At 46.4% G+C, this 21,603-nt stretch overlaps 2 non-coding genes across 2 annotated transcripts; both read left to right on the top strand.

Annotated features, from left to right (window-relative positions):
• The first annotated feature begins 1,491 nt into the window (after positions 1-1,491).
• On the top strand, positions 1,492-1,564 carry TRNAH-AUG (transfer RNA histidin (anticodon AUG)). Its single transcript has one exon. It is a non-coding gene; the product is annotated as a tRNA-His (tRNA).
• Positions 1,565-4,404: 2,840 nt separating this feature from the next.
• On the top strand, positions 4,405-4,477 carry TRNAT-GGU (transfer RNA threonine (anticodon GGU)). Its single transcript has one exon. It is a non-coding gene; the product is annotated as a tRNA-Thr (tRNA).
• Positions 4,478-21,603: the final 17,126 nt, after the last annotated feature.

The following is a 21,603-nucleotide window of genomic DNA, read 5'->3' as shown; positions in this document are numbered from 1 at the left end:
GGTGCTGTGAGGTCTCAGATGTAACGTAAAATGTCAGAGTTTTTCCACGATAACTGACGAACATTTAATTTTTGGGCTTCCGTGGCGCAACGGTTAGCGCGTTCAGCAGTAAAACAATAGGTAGGTGGTTCGAGCCCACCCGGGAGCGGTGTTGTGGGATCTCAAATGTAACGTAAAAAGCCAAAGTTTTTTCACAATACCTGACGACCATTTAATTCTTGGGCTTCCGTTGCGCAATGGTTAGCGCGCTCAACTGTTATTCAAAAGGTTGGTGGTTCGAGCGTACCCGGGAGCGGTGTTGTGATGTCTCAGATGTGACGTAAAAAGTCGCGGTTTTTCCACAATACCTGACGACCATTTAATATTTGGGCTTCCGTGGCGCAATGGTTAGCGCGTTCGGCTGTTAACCGAAAGGTTGGTGGTTCGAGCCCACCCGAAAGCGGTGTTGTGAGGTCTCAGATGTAACGTAAAATGTCATAGTTTTTCCACAATAACTGACGAACATTTAATTTCTGAACTTCCGTGGCTCAATGGTTAGCGCGTTCGGCTGTTAACCAATAGGTTGGTGGTTCGAGCCCATCTGGGAGCGGTGTTGTGAGGTCTCAGATGTAACTTAAAAAGTCAAACGTTTTCCACAATAACTGACGAACCGAAAGTTTGGTGGTTCGAGCCCATCCGGGAGCGTTTTGTGGTGTCTCAGATGTAACGTGAAAAGTCAGAGTTTTCCACAATACCTGACGAACATTTAATTTTTGGGCTTCCGTGGCTCAATGGTTAGCGCGTTCGGCTGTTAACCAGTAAGTTGGTGGTTCGAGCCCACCCGAAACCGGTGTTGTGAGGTCTCAGATGTGGCGTAAAAAGTCAAGGTTTCTCCACAATACCTGACAACCATTTAATTACTGAGCTTCCGTGGCTCAATGGTTGGCGCGTTCGGCTGTTAACCGAAAGGTTGGTGGTTCGAGCCCATCCGGGAGCGGTGTTGTGAGGTCTCAGATGTGACGTAAAAGTCAAGAGTTTTCCAAAATACCTGACGACCAATTAATATTTGGGCTTCCGTGGTGCAATGGTTAGTGCGTTCAGCAGTTAACCGAAAGGTGGGTGGTTCGAGCCCACCCGGGAGAGGTGTTGTGGGGTCTCAGATGTAGCGTAAAAAGTCAAAACTTTTCCACAATACGGGACAACCATTTAATTCCTGAGCTTCCGTGGCTCAATGGTTAGCGCGTTCGGCTGTTAACCAATAGGTTGGTGGTTCGAGCCCACCCGGGAGCGGTGTTGTGGGGTCTCAGATGTAGCATAAAAATTCAAAACTTTTCCACAATACGTGATAACCATTTAATTTCTGAGCTTCCGTGGCTTAATTGTTAGCGCGTTCGGCTGTTAACCAATAGGTTGGTGGTTCGAGCCCACCCGGGACCGGTGTTGTGTGATCTCAAATGTAACGTAAAAACCAAAAAGTTTTTCCACAATACCTGACGACCATTGAATTTTTGGGTTTCCGTGGCGCATTGGTTAACGCGTTCGGCTATGAACCGAAAGGTTGGTGGTTCGTGCCCATCCGGGAGCGGTGTTGTGAGGTCTCAGATGTGACGTAAAAAGTCGAGGTTTTTCCACAATACCTGACGAACATTTAATTTTTGGGCGTCCGTGGCGCAATGGTTAGCGCGCTCAACTGTTATTCAAAAGGTTGGTGGTTCGAGAGTACCCGGGAGCGGTGTTGTGATGTCTCAGATGTGACGTAAAAAGTCGAGGTTTTTCCACAATACCTGACGACCATTTAATATTTGGGCTTCCGTGGCGCAATGGTTAGCGCGTTCGGCTGTTAACCGAAAGGTTGGTGATTCGAGCCCACCCGAAAGCGGTGTTGTGAGGTCTCAGATGTAACGTAAAATGTCATAGTTTTTCCACAATACCTGACGACCATTTAATATTTGGGCTTACGTGGCGCAATGGTTAGTGCGCTCAGCTGTTATTCAAAAGGTTGGTGGTTCGAGCCCCTCCGGGAGCGTTTTGTGGGGTCTCAGATGTGACGTAAAAAGTCGAGGTTTTTCCACAATACCTGACGACCATTTAATATTTGGGCTTCCGTGGCGCAATGGTTAGCACGTTCGGCTGTTAACCGAAAGGTTGGTGGTTCGAGCCCACCCGAAAGCGGTGTTGTGAGGTCTCAGATGTAACGTAATATGTCATAGTTTTTCCACAATACCTGACGACCATTTAATATTTGGGCTTACGTGGCGCAATGGTTAGTGCGCTCAGCTGTTATTCAAAAGGTTGGTGGTTCGAGCCCCTCCGGGAGCGTTTTGTGGGGTCTCAGATGTAAAGTAAAAAGTCAGAGTTTCTCCACAATACCTGACAACCATTTAATTACTGAGCTTCCGTGGCTCAATGGTTAGCGCGTTCGGCTGTTAACCAATAGGTTGGTGGTTCGAGCCCATCCGGGAGCGGTGTTGTGAGGTCTCAGATGTAGCGTAAAAAGTCAAAACTTTTCCACAATACGTGACAACCATTTAATTTCTGAGCTTTCGTGGCTCAATGGTTAGCGCGTTCGGCTGTTAGCCAATAGGTTGGTGGTTCGAGCCCACCCGGGAGCGGTGTTGTGGGATCTCAAATGTAACGTAAAAATTCAAGGTTTTTCCACAATACCTGACGAACATTTAATTTTTGGGCTTCCTTGGGGCAATGGTTAGCGCGTTCGGCTGTTAACCGAAAGGTTGGTGGTTCGATCCCAACCGGAAGAGGTGTTGTAGGGTATCAGATGTAACGTAATAAGTCATAACTTATCCACAATACCTGACAACCATTTAATTTCCGAGCTTCCGTGGCTCAATGGTTATCGCGTTCGGCTGTTAACCAATAGGTTTGTGGTTCGAGCCCATCCGGGATGAGGTGTTGTGAGGTCTCAGACGTAACGTAAAATGTCAGAGTTTTTCACAATACCTGACGAACATTTAATTTTTGGGCTTCCGTGGCGCAATGATTAGCGCGTTCAACTGTTAATCTAAAGGTTGAAGGTTCGAGCCCCCCGGGAGAGGTGTTGTGGGGTCTCATATGTAGCGTAAAAAGTCAGACCTTATCCACAATACGTGACAATCATTTAATTTCTGAGCTTCCGTGGCTCAATGGTTAGCGCGTTCGGCTGTTAACCAATAGGTTGGTGGTTCGAGCTCATCCGGGAGCGGTGTTGTGAGGTCTCAGATGTGACGTAAAAAGTCAAGGTTTTTACACAACACCTGACGAGCATTTAACTTTTGGGCTTCCGTGGCGCAATGGTTAGCGCGTTCGGCTGTTAACCAATAGGATGGTGGTTCGAGCCCATCCGGGAGCGGTTTTGTGAGGTCTCAGATGTGACGTAAAAAGTCAAGGTTTTTACGCAAAACCTGACGAGCATTTAATTTTTGGGCTTCCGTGGCGCAATGGTTAGCGCGTTCTGCTGTTGACCCATAGGTTGGTGGTTCGAGCCCACCCGGGAGCGGTGTTGTGGGATCTCAAATGTAACGTAGAAAGCCAAAGTTTTTCCACAATACCTGACGACCATTTAATTTTTGGGCTTCCGTGGCGCAATGGTTAGCGCGTTCAGCTGTTAATCGAAAGGTTGGTGGTTGTGGGGTCTCAAATGTAACGTAGAAAGCCAAAGTTTTTCCACAATACCTGACAACCATTTAATTTCTGAGCTTCCGTGGCTCAATGGTTAGCGCGTTCGGCTGTTAGCCAATAGGTTGGTGCTTCAAGCATACCCGGGAGCGGTGTTGTGGGATCTCGAATGTAACGTAGAAAGCCAAAGTTTTTCCAGAATACCTGACGACCATTTAATTTTTGGGCTTCCGTGGCGCAATAATTAGCGCGTTAAGCTGTTAATCGAAAGGTTGGTGGTTCGAGCCCACCCGAGAGAGGTGTTGTGGGGTCTCAGATGTAGCGTAAAAAGTCAAAACTTTTCCACAATACGTGACAACCATTTAATTTCTGAGCTTTCGTGGCTCAATTGTTAGCGCGTTCGGCTGTTAGCCAATAGGTTGGTGGTTCGAGCCCACCCGGGAGCGGTGTTGTGGGATCTCAAATGTAACGTAGAAAGCCAAAGTTTTTCCACAATACCTGACGACCATTTAATTTTTGGGCTTCCGGGGCGCAATGGTTAGCGCGTTCAGCTGTTATTCAAAAGACTGGTGGTTTGAGCCCTTCCGGGAGCGGTGTTGTGAGGTCTCAGATGTGACGTAAAAAGTCAAGGTGTTTCCACAATACCTGACGACCATTTAATTTCTGAGCTTCCGTGGCTCAATGGTTAGCACGTTCGGCTGTTAAAAATAGTTTGATAGTTCGAGCCCATCCGGGAGCGGTGTTTTGAGGTCTCAGATGTGACGTAAAAAGTCAAGGTTTTTCCACAATACCTGACGACCATTTAATTTTTGAGCTTCCGTGGCGCAATGGTTAGCGCGTTCTTCTGGTAATCGAAAGGTTGGTGGTTCGAGCCCACCCGGGAGAGGTGTTGTGGGGTATCAGATGTAGCGTAAAAAGTCAAAACTTTTCCACAATACGTGACAACCATTTAATTTCTGAGCTTCCGTGGCTCAATGTTCAGCGTGTTCGGCTGTTAACCAATAGGTTGGTGGTTCGGGCCCACCCGGGAGCGGTGTTGTGAGTTCTCAGATGTGACGTAAAATGTCAGAGTTTTTCCACAATACCTGACGAATATTTAATATTTGGGCTTCCTTGGCGCAATGGTCAGCGCGTTTGGCTGTTAACAGAAAGGTTGGTGGTTCGAGCACACCCGGGACCGGTGCTATGAGGTCTCAGATGTTACGTAAAAAGTCAAAGTTTTTCCACAATACCGGACGACCATTTAATTTCAGAGCTTCCGTGGCTCAATGGCTAGTGCTTTCGGCTTTTAACCGAAATTTTGGTTTTTCGAGCCCATCCGGGAGCGTTTTGTGAGGTCTCAGATGTAACGTAAAAAGTCAGAGTTTTTCCACAATACCTGACGACCATTTAATATTTAGGCTTCCGTGGCGCAATGGTTAGCGCGTTCAGCTGCTATTCAAAAGACTGGTGGTTTGAGCCCTCCCGGGAGCGGTGTTGTGACGTCTTGGATGTAACGTAAAATGTCAGAGTTTTTCCACAATACCTGACGAACATTTAATTTTTGGGCTTCCGTGGCGCAATAATTAGCGCGTTCAGCTATTAGCCAATAGGTTGGTGGTTCGAGCTCACCCGGGAGCGGTGGTGTGGGATCTCAAATGTAACGTAGAAAGCCAAAGTTTTGCCACAATACCTGACGACCATTAGATTTTTGGGCTTCCTTGGCGCAATGGTTAGCGTGTTCGGCTGTTAACCGAAAGGTTGGTGGTTCGAGCTCAACCGGAATAGGTGTTGTAGGGTCTCAGATGTAACGTAAAAAGTCATAACTTATCCACAATACCTGACAACCATTTAATTTCTGAGCTTCCGTGGCTCAAAGGTTAGCGCGTTCGGCTGTTAACCAATAGGTGTGTGGTTCGAGCCCATCCGGGAGCGGTGTTGTGACGTAAAAAGCCAAGGTTTTTTCCACAACACCTGACGACCATTTAATTTTTGGGCTTCCGTGGCGCAATGTTTAGCGCGTTCGGCTGTTAACAGAAAGGTTGGTGGTTCGAGCACACCCGGGAGCGGTGCTATGAGGTCTCAGATGTTACGTAGAAAGCCAAAGTTTTTCCACAATACCGGACGACCATATAATTTTTGGGCTTCCGTGGCGCAATGGTTAGCGCGTTCAGCTGCTATTCAAAAGACTGGTGGTTTGAGCCCTCCCGGGAGCGGTGTTGTGACGTCTCAGATGTAACATAAAATGTCAGAGTTTTTCCACAATACCTGACGAACATTGAAATTTTGGGCTTCCGTGGCGCAATGGTTAGCGCGTTCAGCTGTTAATCGAAAGGTTGGTGGTTCGAGCCCACCCGGGAGAGGTGTTGTGGGTTCTCAGATGTAGCGTAAAAAGTCAAAACTTTTCCACAATACGTGACAACCATTTAATTTCTAAGCTTCCGTGGCTCAATGGTTAGCGCGTTCGGCTGTTAACTAATAGGTTAGTGGTTCGAGCCCACCCGGGAGCGGCGTTGTGGGATCTCAAATGTAACGTAGAAAGCCAAAGTTTTTCCACAATACGTGACAACCATTTAATTTCTGAGCTTCCGTGGCGCAATGGTTAGCGCGTTCAGCAGTTAACAAATAATTTAGTGGTTCGAGCCCATCCGGGAGCGGTGTTGTGACGTAAAAAGCCAAGGTTTTTTCCACAACACCTGACGACCATTTAATTTTTGGGCTTCCGTGGCGCAATGGTTAGCGCGTTCGGCTGTTAACCAATAGGTTGGTGGTTCGATTCCATCCGGGAGCGGTGTAGTGAGGTCTCAGATGTAACGTAAAATGTCAGAGTTTTTCCACAATACCTGACGAACATTTAATTTTTGGGCTTCCGTGCCGCAATGACTAGCGCGTTCAGCTGTTAATCGAAAGGTTGAAGGTTCGAGCCCACCCGGGAGAGGTGTTGTGGGGTCTCAGATGTAGCGTAAAAAGTCAAAACTTTTCCACAATACGTGACAACCATTTAATTTCTAAGCTTCCGTGGCTCAATGGTTAGCGCGTTCGGCTGTTAACTAATAGGTTAGTGGTTCGAGCCCACCCGGGAGCGGCGTTGTGGGATCTCAAATGTAACGTAGAAAGCCAAAGTTTTTCCACAATACGTGACAACCATTTAATTTCTGAGCTTCCGTGGCGCAATGGTTAGCGCGTTCAGCAGTTAACAAATAATTTAGTGGTTCGAGCCCATCCGGGAGCGGTGTTGTGACGTAAAAAGCCAAGGTTTTTTCCACAACACCTGACGACCATTTAATTTTTGGGCTTCCGTGGCGCAATGGTTAGCGCGTTCGGCTGTTAACCAATAGGTTGGTGGTTCGATTCCATCCGGGAGCGGTGTAGTGAGGTCTCAGATGTAACGTAAAATGTCAGAGTTTTTCCACAATACCTGACGAACATTTAATTTTTGGGCTTCCGTGCCGCAATGACTAGCGCGTTCAGCTGTTAATCGAAAGGTTGAAGGTTCGAGCCCACCCGGGAGAGGTGTTGTGGGGTCTCAGATGTAGCGTAAAAAGTCAAAACTTTTCCACAATACGTGACAACCATTTAATTTCTGAGCTTCCGTGGCTCAATGGTTAGCGCGTTCGGCTGTTAACCAATAGGTTGGTGGTTCGAGCCCATCCGGGAGCGGTGTTGTGGCGTCTCAGATGTGACGTAAAAAGTCAAGGTTTTTCCACAATACCGGACGACCATTTAATTTTTGGGCTTCCGTGGCGCAATCGTTAGCGCGTTCGGCTGTTAACAGAAAGGTTGGTGGTTCGAGCACACCCGGGAGCGGTGCTATGAGGTCTCAGATGTTACGTAAAAAGTCAAAGTTTTTCCACTATACCGGACGACCATTTAATTTTTGGGCTTCCGTGGCGCAATGGTTAGCGCGTTCAGCTGCTATTCAAAAGACTGGTGGTTTGAGCCCTCCCGGGAGCGGTGTACCTCGATTTTTAATAACATTTTCAAAATCGACGTAACTCGGCCTAAGAAAGACATTTTGAGTATTTGTTCACTGTTTTCAAATATAACCACTGAAACCATTATTTTTGTAATTTTTGCGTTAATTCAAGCAAATGTAACGATATTCATTCAACAAACTGTTAAAATTCAATTTTAAATAAGAAATCGTTGTCACGGATTTTGTATCTTGAAGAAAAAAAACATGCGATTTTTTCGGTACACTTTTGAATGCATTTTTTTCTGGAGAAATGTTTGACCGAATTCAGCTTAATTCCCTATAAAACACTCATTGAAAGTGATTTCATCTCGATTGAACAATAATTAAAAATTTACCTCGATTTTTAATAACATTTTCAAAATCGACGTTTCACGGCCAAAGAAGCATACTTTGAGTATTTCTTCACTATTTTCAAATATGTTCACTGAAAGCATTATTTTTATACTTTTTGCTTTAATTCAAGCAAATGTAACGATATTCAATCAAAAAACTGTTAAAATTAAATTTTTCAATAAGAAATCGTTGTCACGGATTTTGTATCTTGAAGAAGAAAAACATGCGATTTTTTCGGTACTTTTTTGAATGCATTTTTTTCTGGAGAAATTTTTGACCGAATTCAGCTTAATTCCCTATAAAACACTCATTAAAAGTGATTTCATCTCGATTGAACAATAAATAAAAATGTACCTCGATTTTTAATAACATTTTCAAAATCGACGTAACTCGGCCTAAGAAAAACATTTTGAGTATTTGTTCACTGTTTTCAAATATAACCACTGAAACCATTATTTTTGTAATTTTTGCGTTAATTCAAGCAAATGTAACGATATTCATTCAACAAACTGTTAAAATTCAATTTTAAATAAGAAATCGTTGTCACGGATTTTGTATCTTGAAGAAAAAAAACATGCGATTTTTTCGGTACACTTTTGAATGCATTTTTTTCTGGAGAAATTTTTGACCGAATTCAGCTTAATTCCCTATAAAACACTCATTAAAAGTGATTTCATCTCGATTGAACAATAAATAAAAATGTACCTCGATTTTTAATAACATTTTAAATCCGTGACAACGATTTCTTATTGAAAAATTTAATTTTAACAGTTTTTTGATTGAATATCGTTACATTTGCTTGAATTAAAGCAAAAAGTATAAAAATCATGGTTTCAGTGAATATATTTGTAAATAGTGAAGAAATACTCAAAATATGCTTCGTTGGCGGTGAAACGTCGATTTTTAAAATGTTATTAAAAATCGAGGTACATTTTTAATTATTGTTCAATCGAGATGAAATCACTTTTAATGAGTGTTTTATAGGGAATTAAGCTGAATTCGGTCAAACATTTCTCCAGAAAAAAAATGCATTCAAAAAAGTACCGAAAAAGTCGCAGGTTTTTCTTCTTCAAGACACAAAATCCGTGAATACGATTTCTTATTGAAAATTGAATTTTAACAGTTTTTTGAATGAATATCGTTACATTGCTTGAATTAAAGCAAAAAGTATAAAAATAATGGTTTCAGTGGTTATATTTGAAAATAGTGAAGAAATACTCAAAATATGCTTCTTTGGCCGTGAAAGGTCGATTTTGAAAATGTTATTAAAAATCGAGGTACATTTTTATTTATTGTCCTGACGAACATTTAATTTTTGGGCTTCAGTGGCGCAATGGTCAGCGCGTTCGGCTGTTAATCGAAAGGTTGGTGGTTCGAGCCCATCCGGGAGCGGTGTTGTGAGGTCTCAGATATAGCGTGAAAAGTCAAACTTTTTCCATAATACGTGATAACCATTTATTTTCTGAGCTTCCGTGGCTCAATGGTTAGCGCGTTCGGCTGTTAAGCAATAGGTTGGTGGTTCGAGCCCACCCGGGAGCGGTGTTTTGGGATCTCAAATGTAACGTAAATAGCCAAAGTTTTACCTCAATACCTGACCACCATTTAATATTTGGCCTCCGTTGCGCAATGGTTAGCGCGTTCGGCTGTTAACCGAAAGGTTGGTGGTTCGAGCCCACCCGGGAGCGGTGTTGTGGGATCTCTAATGTAACGTAAAAAGCCAAAGTTTTTCCACAACACCTGACGACCATTTTTTTTTGGGCGTCCGTGGCGCAATGGTTAGCGCGTTCGGCTGTTAACCGAAAGGTTGGTGGTTCGAGCCCATCCGGGAGCGGTGTTGTGCCGTCTCAGATGTTACGTAAAATGTCAGAGTTTTTCCACAATATCTGACGAACATTTAATTTTTGGGCGCAATGGTTAGCGCGTTCAGCTGTTAACCAATAGGTTGGTGGTTCGAGCCCACCCGGGAGAGGTTTTGTGGGGTCTCAGATGTAGCGTGAAAAGTCGTAACTTTTCAACAATACCTGACAACCATTTAATTTCTGAGCTTCCGTGGCTCAATGGTTAGCGCGTTAGGCTGTTAACCAATAGGTTGGTGGTTCTAGCCCATCCGGGAGCGGTGTTGTGATATCTCAGATGTAACGTAAAATGTCAGAGTTTTTCCACAATACCTGACGAACATTTAATTTTTGGGCTTCCGTGGCGCAATGGTTAGCGCGTTCAGCTGTTAATCGAAAGGTTGGTGGTTCGAGCCCACCCGGAAGAGGTGATGTGGGGTCTCAGATGTAGCGTAAAAAGTCAAAACTTTTCCACAATACGTGACAACCATTTAATTTCTGAGCTTCAGTGGCGCAATGGTCAGCGCGTTCAGCTGTTAACCGAAAGGTTGGTGGTTCGAGCCCTCCCGGGAGCGGTGTTGTGACGTCTCAGATGTAACGTAAAATGTCAGAGTTTTTCCACAATACCTGACGAGCATTTAATTTTTGGGCTTCCGTGTTGCAATGGTTAGCGCGTTCAGCTGTTAATCGAAAGGTTGGTGGTTCGAGCCCACCCGGGAGAGGTGTTATGAGGTCTCAGATGTAGCGTGAAAAGTCAAACTTTTTCCATAATACGTGATAACCATTTATTTTCTGATCTTTCGTGGCTCAATGGTTAGCGCGTTCGGCTGTTAACCAATAGCTTGGTGGTTCGAGCCCACCCGGGAGCGGTATTTTTGGATCTCAAATGTAACGTAAATAGCCAAAGTTTTTCCGCAATACCTGACGACCATTTTTTTTTTGGGCGTCCGTGGCGCAATGGTTAGCGCGTTCGGCTGTTAACCGAAAGGTTGGTGGTTCGAGCCCATCCGGGAGCGGTGTTGTGAGGCCTCAGATGTGAAGTAAAAAGTCAAAGTTTTACCTAAATAACTGACGAAAATTTAATTTTTGGGCTTCAGTGGCGCAATGGTTAGCGCGTTCGGCTATTAACCAATAGGTTGGTGGTTCGAGCCCATTCGGGAGAAGTGTTGTGACGTCTCAGATGTAACGTAAAATGTCGGAGTTTTTCCACAATACCTGACGAACATTTAATTTTTGGGCTTCAGTGGCGCAATGGTCAGCGCGTTCAGCTGTTAACCGAAAGGTTGGTGGTTCGAGCCCAAACGAGAGAGGTATTGTGGGGTCTCAGATGTAGCGTGAAAAGTCGTAACTTTTCAACAATACCTGACAACCATTTAATTTCTGAGCTTCCGTGGCTCAATGGTTAGCGCGTTCGGCTGTTAACCAATAGGTTGGAGGTTCTAGCCCATCCGGGAGCGGTGTTGTAATGTCTCAGATGTAACGTAAAATGTCAGAGTTTTTCCACAATACCTGACGAACATTTAATTTTTGGGCTTCCGTGGCGCAATGGTTAGCGCGTTCAGCTGTTAATCGAAAGGTTGGTGGTAATCGAAAGGTTGGTGGTTCGAGCCCTCCCGGGAGCGGTGTTGTGACGTCTCAGATGTAACGTAAAACGTCAGAGTTTTTCCACAATACCTGACGAGCATTTAATTTTTGGGCTTCCGTGGCGCAATGGTTAGCGCGTTCAGCTGTTAATCGAAAGGTTGGTGGTTCGAGCCCACCCGGGAGAGGTGTTGTGAGGTCTCAGATGTAGCGTGAAAAGTCAAACGTTTTCCATAATACGTGATAACCATTTATTTTCTGATCTTTCGTGGCTCAATGGTTAGCGCGTTTGGCTGTTAACCAATAGCTTGGTGTTTCGAGCCCACCCGGGAGCGGTGTTTTTGGATCTCAAATGTAACGTAAATAGCCAAAGTTTTTCTACAATACCTGACGACCATTTAATTTTTGGGCTTCCGTGGCGCAATGGTTAGTGCGTTCAGCTGTTAACCGAAAGGTTGGTGGTTCGAGCCCAAACGAGAGAGGATTTGTGGGGTCTCAGATGTAGCGTGAAAAGTCGTAACTTTTCAACAATACCTGACAACCATTTAATTTTTGGGCGTCCGTGGCGCAATGGCTAGCGCGTTCGGCTGTTAACCGAAAGGTTGGTGGTTCGAGCCCATCCGGGAGCGGTGTTGTGACGTCTCAGATGTTACGTAAAATGTCAGAGTTTTTCCACAATACCTGACGAACATTTAATTTTTGGGCTTCCGTGGCGCAGTAATTAGCGCGTCCAGCTCTTAATCGAAAGGTTGGTGGTTCGAGCCCACCCGGAAGAGGTGTTGTGGGGTCTCAGATGTAGCGTTAAAAGTCAAAACTTTTCCACAATACGTGACAACCATTTAATTTCTGATCTTCCGTGGCTCAATGGTTAGCGCGTTCGGCTGTTATCCAATAGGTTGGTGGTTCGAGCCCACCCGGGAGCGGTGTTTTTGGATCTCAAATGTAACGTAAATGGCCAAAGTTTTTCCACAATACCTGACGACCATTTAATTTTTGGGCTTCCGTGGCGCAATGGTTAGCACGTTCGGCTGTTAACCAATAGGTTGGTGGTTCGAGCCCATCCGGGAGCCGTGTTGTGAGGTCTCAGATGTGACGTAAAAAGTCAAGGTTTTCCACAATACCTGACAACCATTTAATTTCGGAGCTTCCGTGGCTCAATGGTTAGCGCGTTCGGCTGTTAACCAATAGGTTGGTGGTTCGACCCCATCCGGGAGCGGTGTTGTGAGGTCTCAGATGTGACGTAAAAAGTCAAGGTTTTTACATAATACCTGACGAGCATTTAACTTTTGGGCTTCCGTGGCGCAATGGTTAGCGCGTTCGGCTGTTAACCAATAGGTTGGTGGTTCGAGCCCATCCGGGAGCGGTGTTGTGAGGTCTCAGATGTGACGTAAAAAGTCAAGGTTTTTACACAATACCTAACGAGCATTTAACTTTTGGGCTTCCGTGGCGCAATGGTTAGCGCGTTCGGCTGTTAACCAATAGGTTGGTGGTTCGAGCCCACCCGGGAGCGGTGTTGTGGGATCTGAAATGTAACGTAGAAAGCCCAATTTTTGCACAATAAATGACGACCATTTAATTTTTGGGCTTCCGTGGCGCAATGGTTAGCGCGTTCGGCTGTTAACCAATAGGTTGGTGGTTCGACCCCATCCGGGAGCGGTGTTGTGAGGTCTCAAACGTAACGTAGAAACCCAATGTTTTTCCACAATACCTGACGACCATTTAATTTTTGGGCTTCCGTGGCGCAATGATTAGCGCGTTCAGCTGTTAATCGAAAGGTTGAAGGTTCGAGCCCAACCGGGAGAGGTGTTGTGGGGTCTCAGATGTAGCGTAAAAAGTCAAAACTTTTCCACAATACGTGACAACCATTTAATTTCTGAGCTTCCGTGGCTCAATGGTTAGCGCTTTCGGCTGTTAACCAATAGGTTGGTGGTTCGAGCCCATCCGGGAGCGGTGTTGTGGGATCTGAAATGTAACGTAGAAAGCCAAAGTTTTTGCACAATAAATGACGACCATTTAATTTTTGGGCTTCCGTGGCGCAATGGTTAGCGCGTTCGGCTGTTAACCAATAGGTTGGTGGTTCGAGCCCATCCGGGAGCGGTGTTGTGAGGTCTCAGATGTGACGTAAAAAGTCAAGGTTTTTACACAATACCTGACGAGCATTTAATTTTTTGGGCTTCCGTGGCGCAATGGTTATCGCGTTCAGCACTTAACCAATAGGTTGGTGGTTCGAGCCCACCCGGGAGCGGTGTTGTGGGATCTGAAATGTAACGTAGAAAGCCAAATTTTTGCACAATAAATGACGACCATTTAATTTTTGGGCTTCCGTGGCGCAATGGTTAGCGCGTTCGGCTGTTAACCAATAGGTTGGTGGTTCGAGCCCATCCGGGAGCGGTGTTGTGAGGTCTCAGATGTGACGTAAAAAGTCAAGGTTTTTACACAATACCTAACGAGCATTTAACTTTTGGGCTTCCGTGGCGCAATGGTTAGCGCGTTCGGCTGTTAACCAATAGGTTGGTGGTTCGAGCCCACCCGGGAGCGGTGTTGTGGGATCTGAAATGTAACGTAGAAAGCCAAATTTTTGCACAATAAATGACGACCATTTAATTTTTGGGCTTCCGTGGCCCAATGGTTAGCGCGTTCGGCTGTTAACCAATAGGTTGGTGGTTCGACCCCATCCGGGAGCGGTGTTGTGAGGTCTCAGATGTGACTTAAAATTCAAGGTTTTTACATAATACCTGACGAGCATTTAACTTTTGGGCTTCCGTCTCGCAATGGTTAGCGCGTTCGGCTGTTAACCAATAGGTTGGTGGTTCGAGCCCATCCGGGAGCGGTGTTGTGAGGTCTCAGATGTGACGTAAAAAGTCAAGGTTTTTACACAATACCTAACGAGCATTTTACCTTTGGGCTTCCGTGGCGCAATGGTTAGCGCGTTCGGCTGTTATCCAATAGGTTGGTGGTTCGAGCCCATCCGGGAGCGGTGTTGTGAGGTCTCAGATGTGACGTAAAAAGTCAAGGTTTTTACACAATACCTGACGAGTATTTAACTTTTGGGCTTCCGTGGCGCAATGGTTAGCGCGTTCGGCTGTTAACCAATAGGTTGGTTGTTCGAGCCCATCCGGGAGCGGTGTTGTGAGGTCTCAGATGTGACGTAAAAAGTCAAGGTTTTTACACAATACCTGACGAGCATTTAATTTTTGGGATTCCGTGGCGCAATGGTTAGCGCGTTCAGCTGTTAATCGAAAGGTTGGTGGTTCGAGCCCACCCGGGAGAGGTGTTGTGGGGTCTCAAATGTAACGTAGAAAGCCAAAGTTTTTCCACAACACCTGACAACCATTTAATTTCTGAGCTTCCGTGGCTCAATGGTTAGCGCGTTCGGCTGTTAACCAATAGGTTGGTGGTTCGAGCCCACCCGGGAGCGGTGTTGTGGGATCTGAAATGTAACGTAGAAAGCCAAAGTTTTTGCACAATAAATGACGACCATTTAATTTTTGGGCTTCCGTGGCGCAATGGTTAGCGCGTTCGGCTGTTAACCAATAGGTTGGTGGTTCGACCCCATCCGGGAGCGGTGTTGTGAGGTCTCAGATGTGACGTAAAAAGTCAAGGTTTTTACATAATACCTGACGAGCATTTAAGTTTTGGGCTTCCGTGGCGCAATGGTTAGCGCGTTTGGCTGTTAACCAATAGGTTGGTGGTTCGAGCCCACCTGGGAGCGGTGTTGTGTGATCTCAAATGTAACGTAGAAAGCCAAAGTTTTTCCACAATACCTGACGACCATTTAATTTTTGGGCTTCCGTGGCGCAATGGTTAGCACGTTCGGCTGTTAACCAATAGGTTGGTGGTTCGACCCCATCCGGGAGCGGTGTTGTGAGGTCTCAGATTTGACGTAAAAAGTCAAGGTTTTTACGCAATACCTGACGAGCATTTAATTTCTGAGCTTCCGTGGCTCAATGGTTAGCGCGTTCGGCTGTTAACCAATAGGTTGGTGGTTCGAGCCCACCCGGGAGCGGTGTAGTGGGATCTCAAATGTAACGTAGAAAGCCAAAGTTTTTGCACAATAAATGACGACCATTTAATTTTTGGGCTTCCGTGGCGCAATGGTTAGCGCGTTCGGCTGTTAACCAATAGGTTGGTGGTTCGACCCCATCCGGGAGCGGTGTTGTGAGGTCTCAGATTTGACGTAAAAAGTCAAGGTTTTTACACAATACCTGACGAGCATTTAACTTTTGGGCTTACGTGGCGCAATGGTTAGCGCGTTCGGCTGTTAACCAATAGGTTGGTGGTTCGAGCCCATCCGGGAGCGGTGCTGTGAGGTCTCAGATGTGACGTAAAAAGTCAAGGTTTTTACACAATACCTGACGAGCATTTAGCTTTTGGGCTTCCGTGGCGCAATGTTTAGCGCGTTCGGCTGTTAACCAATAGGTTGGTGGTTCGAGCCCATCCGGGAGCGGTGTTGTGAGGTCTCAGATGTGACGTAAAAAGTCAAGGTTTTCACACAATACCTGACGAGCATTTAATTTTTGGGCTTCCGTGGCGCAATGGTTAGCGCGTTCAGCTGTTAATCGAAAGGTTGGTGGTTCGAGCCCACCCGGGAAAGGTGTTGTGGGGTCTCAAATGTAACGTAGAAAGCCAAAGTTTTTCCACAATACCTGACAACCATTTAATTTCTGAGCTTCCGTGGCTCAATGGTTAGCGCGTTCGGCTGTTAACCAATAGGTTGGTGGTTCGAGCCCATCCGGGAGCGGTGTTGTGTGATCTCAAATGTAACGTAGAAAGCCAAAGTTTTTCCACAATACCTGACGACCATTTAATTTTTGGGCTTCCGTGGCGCAATGGTTAGCACGTTCGGCTGTTAACCAATAGGTTGGTGGTTTGAGCCCATCCGGGAGCGGTGTTGTGAGGTCTCAGATGTGACGTAAAAAGTCAAGGTTTTCCACAATACCTGACAACCATTTAATTTCTGAGCTTCCGTGGCTCAATGGTTAGCGCGTTCGGCTGTTAACCAATAGGTTGGTGGTTCGAGCCCATCCGGGAGCGGTGTTGTGTGATCTCAAATGTAACGTAGAAAGCCAAAGTTTTTCCACAATACCTGACGACCATTTTATTTTTGGGCTTCCGTGGCGCAATGGTTAGCACGTTCGGCTGTTAACCAATAGGTTGGTGGTTCGAGCCCACCCGGGCGCGGTGTTGTGGGATCTCAAATGTAACGTAGAAAGCCAATGTTTTTCCACAATACCTGACGACCATTTAATTTTTGGGCTTCCGTGGCGCAATGATTAGCGCGTTCAGCTGTTACTCGAAAGGTTGAAGGTTCGAGCCCACCCGGGAGAGGTGTTGTGGGGTCTCAGATGTAACGTAGAAAGCCAAAGTTTTTGCACAATAAATGACGACCATTTAATTTTTGGGCTTCCGTGACGCAATGGTTAGCGCGTTCGGCTGTTAACCAATAGGTTGGTGGTTCGACCCCATCCGGGAGCGGTGTTGTGAGGTCTCAGATGTGACGTAAAAAGTCAAGGTTTTTACATAATACCTGACGAGCATTTAAGTTTTGGGCTTCCGTGGCGCAATGGTTAGCGCGTTTGGCTGTTAACCAATAGGTTGGTGGTTCGAGCCCACCCGGGAGCGGTGTTGTGTGATCTCAAATGTAACGTAGAAAGCCAAAGTTTTTCCACAATACCTGACGACCATTTAATTTTTGGGCTTCCGTGGCGCAATGGTTAGCACGTTCGGCTGTTAACCAATAGGTTGGTGGTTCGACCCCATCCGGGAGCGGTGTTGTGAGGTCTCAGATTTGACGTAAAAAGTCAAGGTTTTTACGCAATACCTGACGAGCATTTAATTTCTGAGCTTCCGTGGCTCAATGGTTAGCGCGTTCGGCTGTTAACCAATAGGTTGGTGGTTCGAGCCCACCCGGGAGCGGTGTAGTGGGATCTCAAATGTAACGTAGAAAGCCAAAGTTTTTGCACAATAAATGACGACCATTTAATTTTTGGGCTTCCGTGGCGCAATGGTTAGCGCGTTCGGCTGTTAACCAATAGGTTGGTGGTTCGACCCCATCCGGGAGCGGTGTTGTGAGGTCTCAGATTTGACGTAAAAAGTCAAGGTTTTTACACAATACCTGACGAGCATTTAACTTTTGGGCTTACGTGGCGCAATGGTTAGCGCGTTCGGCTGTTAACCAATAGGTTGGTGGTTCGAGCCCATCCGGGAGCGGTGCTGTGAGGTCTCAGATGTGACGTAAAAAGTCAAGGTTTTTACACAATACCTGACGAGCATTTAGCTTTTGGGCTTCCGTGGCGCAATGTTTAGCGCGTTCGGCTGTTAACCAATAGGTTGGTGGTTCGAGCCCATCCGGGAGCGGTGTTGTGAGGTCTCAGATGTGACGTAAAAAGTCAAGGTTTTCACACAATACCTGACGAGCATTTAATTTTTGGGCTTCCGTGGCGCAATGGTTAGCGCGTTCAGCTGTTAATCGAAAGGTTGGTGGTTCGAGCCCACCCGGGAAAGGTGTTGTGGGGTCTCAAATGTAACGTAGAAAGCCAAAGTTTTTCCACAATACCTGACAACCATTTAATTTCTGAGCTTCCGTGGCTCAATGGTTAGCGCGTTCGGCTGTTAACCAATAGGTTGGTGGTTCGAGCCCATCCGGGAGCGGTGTTGTGTGATCTCAAATGTAACGTAGAAAGCCAAAGTTTTTCCACAATACCTGACGACCATTTAATTTTTGGGCTTCCGTGGCGCAATGGTTAGCACGTTCGGCTGTTAACCAATAGGTTGGTGGTTTGAGCCCATCCGGGAGCGGTGTTGTGAGGTCTCAGATGTGACGTAAAAAGTCAAGCTTTTCCACAATACCTGACAACCATTTAATTTCTGAGCTTCCGTGGCTCAATGGTTAGCGCGTTCGGCTGTTAACCAATAGGTTGGTGGTTCGAGCCCATCCGGGAGCGGTGTTGTGTGATCTCAAATGTAACGTAGAAAGCCAAAGTTTTTCCACAATACCTGACGACCATTTTATTTTTGGGCTTCCGTGGCGCAATGGTTAGCACGTTCGGCTGTTAACCAATAGGTTGGTGGTTCGAGCCCACCCGGGCGCGGTGTTGTGGGATCTCAAATGTAACGTAGAAAGCCAATGTTTTTCCACAATACCTGACGACCATTTAATTTTTGGGCTTCCGTGGCGCAATGATTAGCGCGTTCAGCTGTTACTCGAAAGGTTGAAGGTTCGAGCCCACCCGGGAGAGGTGTTGTGGGGTCTCAGATGTAGCGTAAAAAGTCAAAACTTTTCCACAATACGTGACAACCATTTAATTTCTGAGCTTCCGTGGCTCAATGGTTAGCGCGTTCGGCTGTTAACCAATAGGTTGGTGGTTCGAGCCCATCCGGGAGCGGTGTTGTGTGATCTCTAATGTAACGTAGAAAGCCAAAGTTTTTCCACAATACCTGACGACCATTTAATTTTTGGGCTTCCGTGGCGCAATGGTTAGCACGTTCGGCTGTTAACCAATAGGTTGGTGGTTCGAGCCCACCCGGGCGCGGTGTTGTGGGATCTCAAACGTAACGTAGAAAGCCAATGTTTTTCCACAATACCTGACGACCATTTAATTTTTGGGCTTCCGTGGCGCAATGATTACCGCGTTCAGCTTTTACTCGAAAGGTTGAAGGTTCGAGCCCACCCGGGAGAGGTGTTGTGGGGTCTCAGATGTAGCGTAAAAAGTCAAAACCTTTCCACAATACGTGACAACCATTTAATTTCTGAGCTTCCGTGGCTCAATGGTTAGCGCTTTCGGCTGTTAACCAATAGGTTGGTGGTTCGAGCCCATCCGGGAGCGGTGTTGTGAGGTCTCAGATGTGACGTAAAAAGTCAAGGTTTTTACACAATACCTGACGAGCATTTAATTTTTGGGCTTCCGTGGCACAATGGTTAGCGCGTTCTGCAGTTAACAAATAGGTTAGTGGTTCGAGCCCACCCGGGAGCGGCGTTGTGGGATCTCAAACGTAACGTAGAAAGCCAAAGTTTTTCCACAATACGTGACGACCATTTAATTTCTGAGCTTCCGTGGCTGAATGGTTAGCGCGTTCGGCTGTTAACCAATAGGTTGGTGGTTCGAGCCCATCCGGGAGCGGTGTTGTGAGGTCTCAGATGTGACGTAAAAAGTCAAGGTTTTTCCACAATACCTGACGAACTTTAATTTTTGGGCTTCCATGGCGCAATGGCTAGCGCGTTCGGCTGTTAACCGAAAGGTTGGTGGTTCGAGCCCACCCGGGAGAGGTGCTGTGGGGTCTCAGATGTAGCGTAAAAAGTCAAAACGTTTCCACAATACGTGACAACCATTTAATTTCTGAGCCTCCGTGGCTCAATGGTTAGCGCGTTCGGCTGTTAACCAATAGGTTAGTGGTTCGAGCCCACCCGGGAGCGGCGTTGTGGGATCTCAAATGTAACGTAGAAAGCCAAAGTTTTTCCACAATACCTGACGATCATTTAATTTTTGGGCTTCCGTGGCGCAATGGTTAGGGCGTTCGGCTGTTAACCAATAGGTTGGTGGTTCGAGCCCACCCGGGCGCGGTGTTGTGGGATCTCAAACGTAACGTAGAAAGCCAATGTTTTTCCACAATACCTGACGACCATTTAATTTTTGGGCTTCCGTGGCGCAATGATTAGCGCGTTCAGCTTTTACTCGAAAGGTTGAAGGTTCGAGCCCACCCGGGAGAGGTGTTGTGGGGTCTCAGATGTAGCGTAAAAAGTCAAAACTTTTCCACAATACGTGACAACCATTTAATTTCTGAGCTTCCGTGGCTCAATGGTTAGCGCTTTCGGCTGTTAACCAATAGGTTGGTGGTTCGAGCCCATCCGGGAGCGGTGTTGTGAGGTCTCAGATGTGACGTAAAAAGTCAAGGTTTTTACACAATACCTGACGAGCATTTAATTTTTGGGCTTCCGTGGCGCAATGGTTAGCGCGTTCTGCAGTTAACAAATAGGTTAGTGGTTCGAGCCCACCCGGGAGCGGCGTTGTGGGATCTCAAACGTAACGTAGAAAGCCTAAGTTTTTCCACAATACCTGACGACCATTTAATTTTTGGGCTTCCGTGGCGCAATGGTTAACGCGTTCGGCTGTTAACCAATAGGTTGGTGGTTCGAGCCCACCCGGGAGCGGTGTTGTAGGATCTCAAATGTAACGTAGAAAGCCAAAGTTTTTCCACAATACGTGACGACCATTTAATTTCTGAGCTTCCGTGGCTCAATGGTTAGCGCGTTCGGCTGTTAACCAATAGGTTGGTGGTTCGAGCCCATCCGGGAGCGGTGTTGTGAGGTCTCAGATGTGACGTAAAAAGTCAAGGTTTTTCCACAATACCTGACGAACTTTAATTTTTGGGCTTCCATGGCGCAATGGCTAGCGCGTTCGGCTGTTAACCCATAGGTTGGTGGTTCGAGCCCACCCGGGAGCGGTGTTGTGGGATCTCAAATGTAACGTAGAAAGCCAAAGTTTTTCCACAATACCTGACGATCATTTAATTTTTGGGCTTCCGTGGCGCAATGGTTAGGGCGTTCGGCTGTTAACCAATAGGTTGGTGGTTCGAGCCCACCCGGGCGCGGTGTTGTGGGATCTCAAACGAAACGTAGAAAGCCAATGTTTTTCCACAATACCTGACGACCATTTAATTTTTAGGGGTCCGTGGCGCAATGATTAGCGCGTTCAGCTGTTAATCGAAAGGTTGAAGGTTCGAGCCCACCCGAGAGAGGTGTTGTGGGGTCTCAGATGTAGCGTAAAAAGTCAAAACTTTTCCGCAATACGTGAAAACCATTTAATTTCTGAGCTTCCGTGGCTCAATGGTTAGCGCGTTCGGCTGTTAACCAATAGGTTGGTGGTTCGAGCCCACCCGGGAGCGGCGTTGTGGGATCTCAAACGTAACGTAGAAAGCCTAAGTTTTTCCACAATACCTGACGACCATTTAATTTTTGGGCTTCCGTGGCGCAATGGTTAACGCGTTCGGCTGTTAACCAATAGGTTGGTGGTTCGAGCCCACCCGGGAGCGGTGTTGTAGGATCTCAAATGTAACGTAGAAAGCCAAAGTTTTTCCACAATACGTGACGACCATTTAATTTCTGAGCTTCCGTGGCTCAATGGTTAGCGCGTTCGGCTGTTAACCAATAGGTTGGTGGTTCGAGCCCATCCGGGAGCGGTGTTGTGAGGTCTCAGATGTGACGTAAAAAGTCAAGGTTTTTCCACAATACCTGACGAACTTTAATTTTTGGGCTTCCATGGCGCAATGGCTAGCGCGTTCGGCTGTTAACCGAAAGGTTGGTGGTTCGAG

Source organism: Phalangium opilio, unplaced genomic scaffold (assembly GCF_054372755.1).
Source record: "Phalangium opilio isolate 3A_F unplaced genomic scaffold, DU_Popi_V2 ptg000329l_1, whole genome shotgun sequence".
Taxonomy (NCBI): Eukaryota; Metazoa; Arthropoda; class Arachnida; order Opiliones; family Phalangiidae; genus Phalangium; species Phalangium opilio.
The sequence above is the reverse complement of the archived record's forward strand: the minus strand, read 5'-3'. Positions and strand labels throughout refer to the sequence as shown.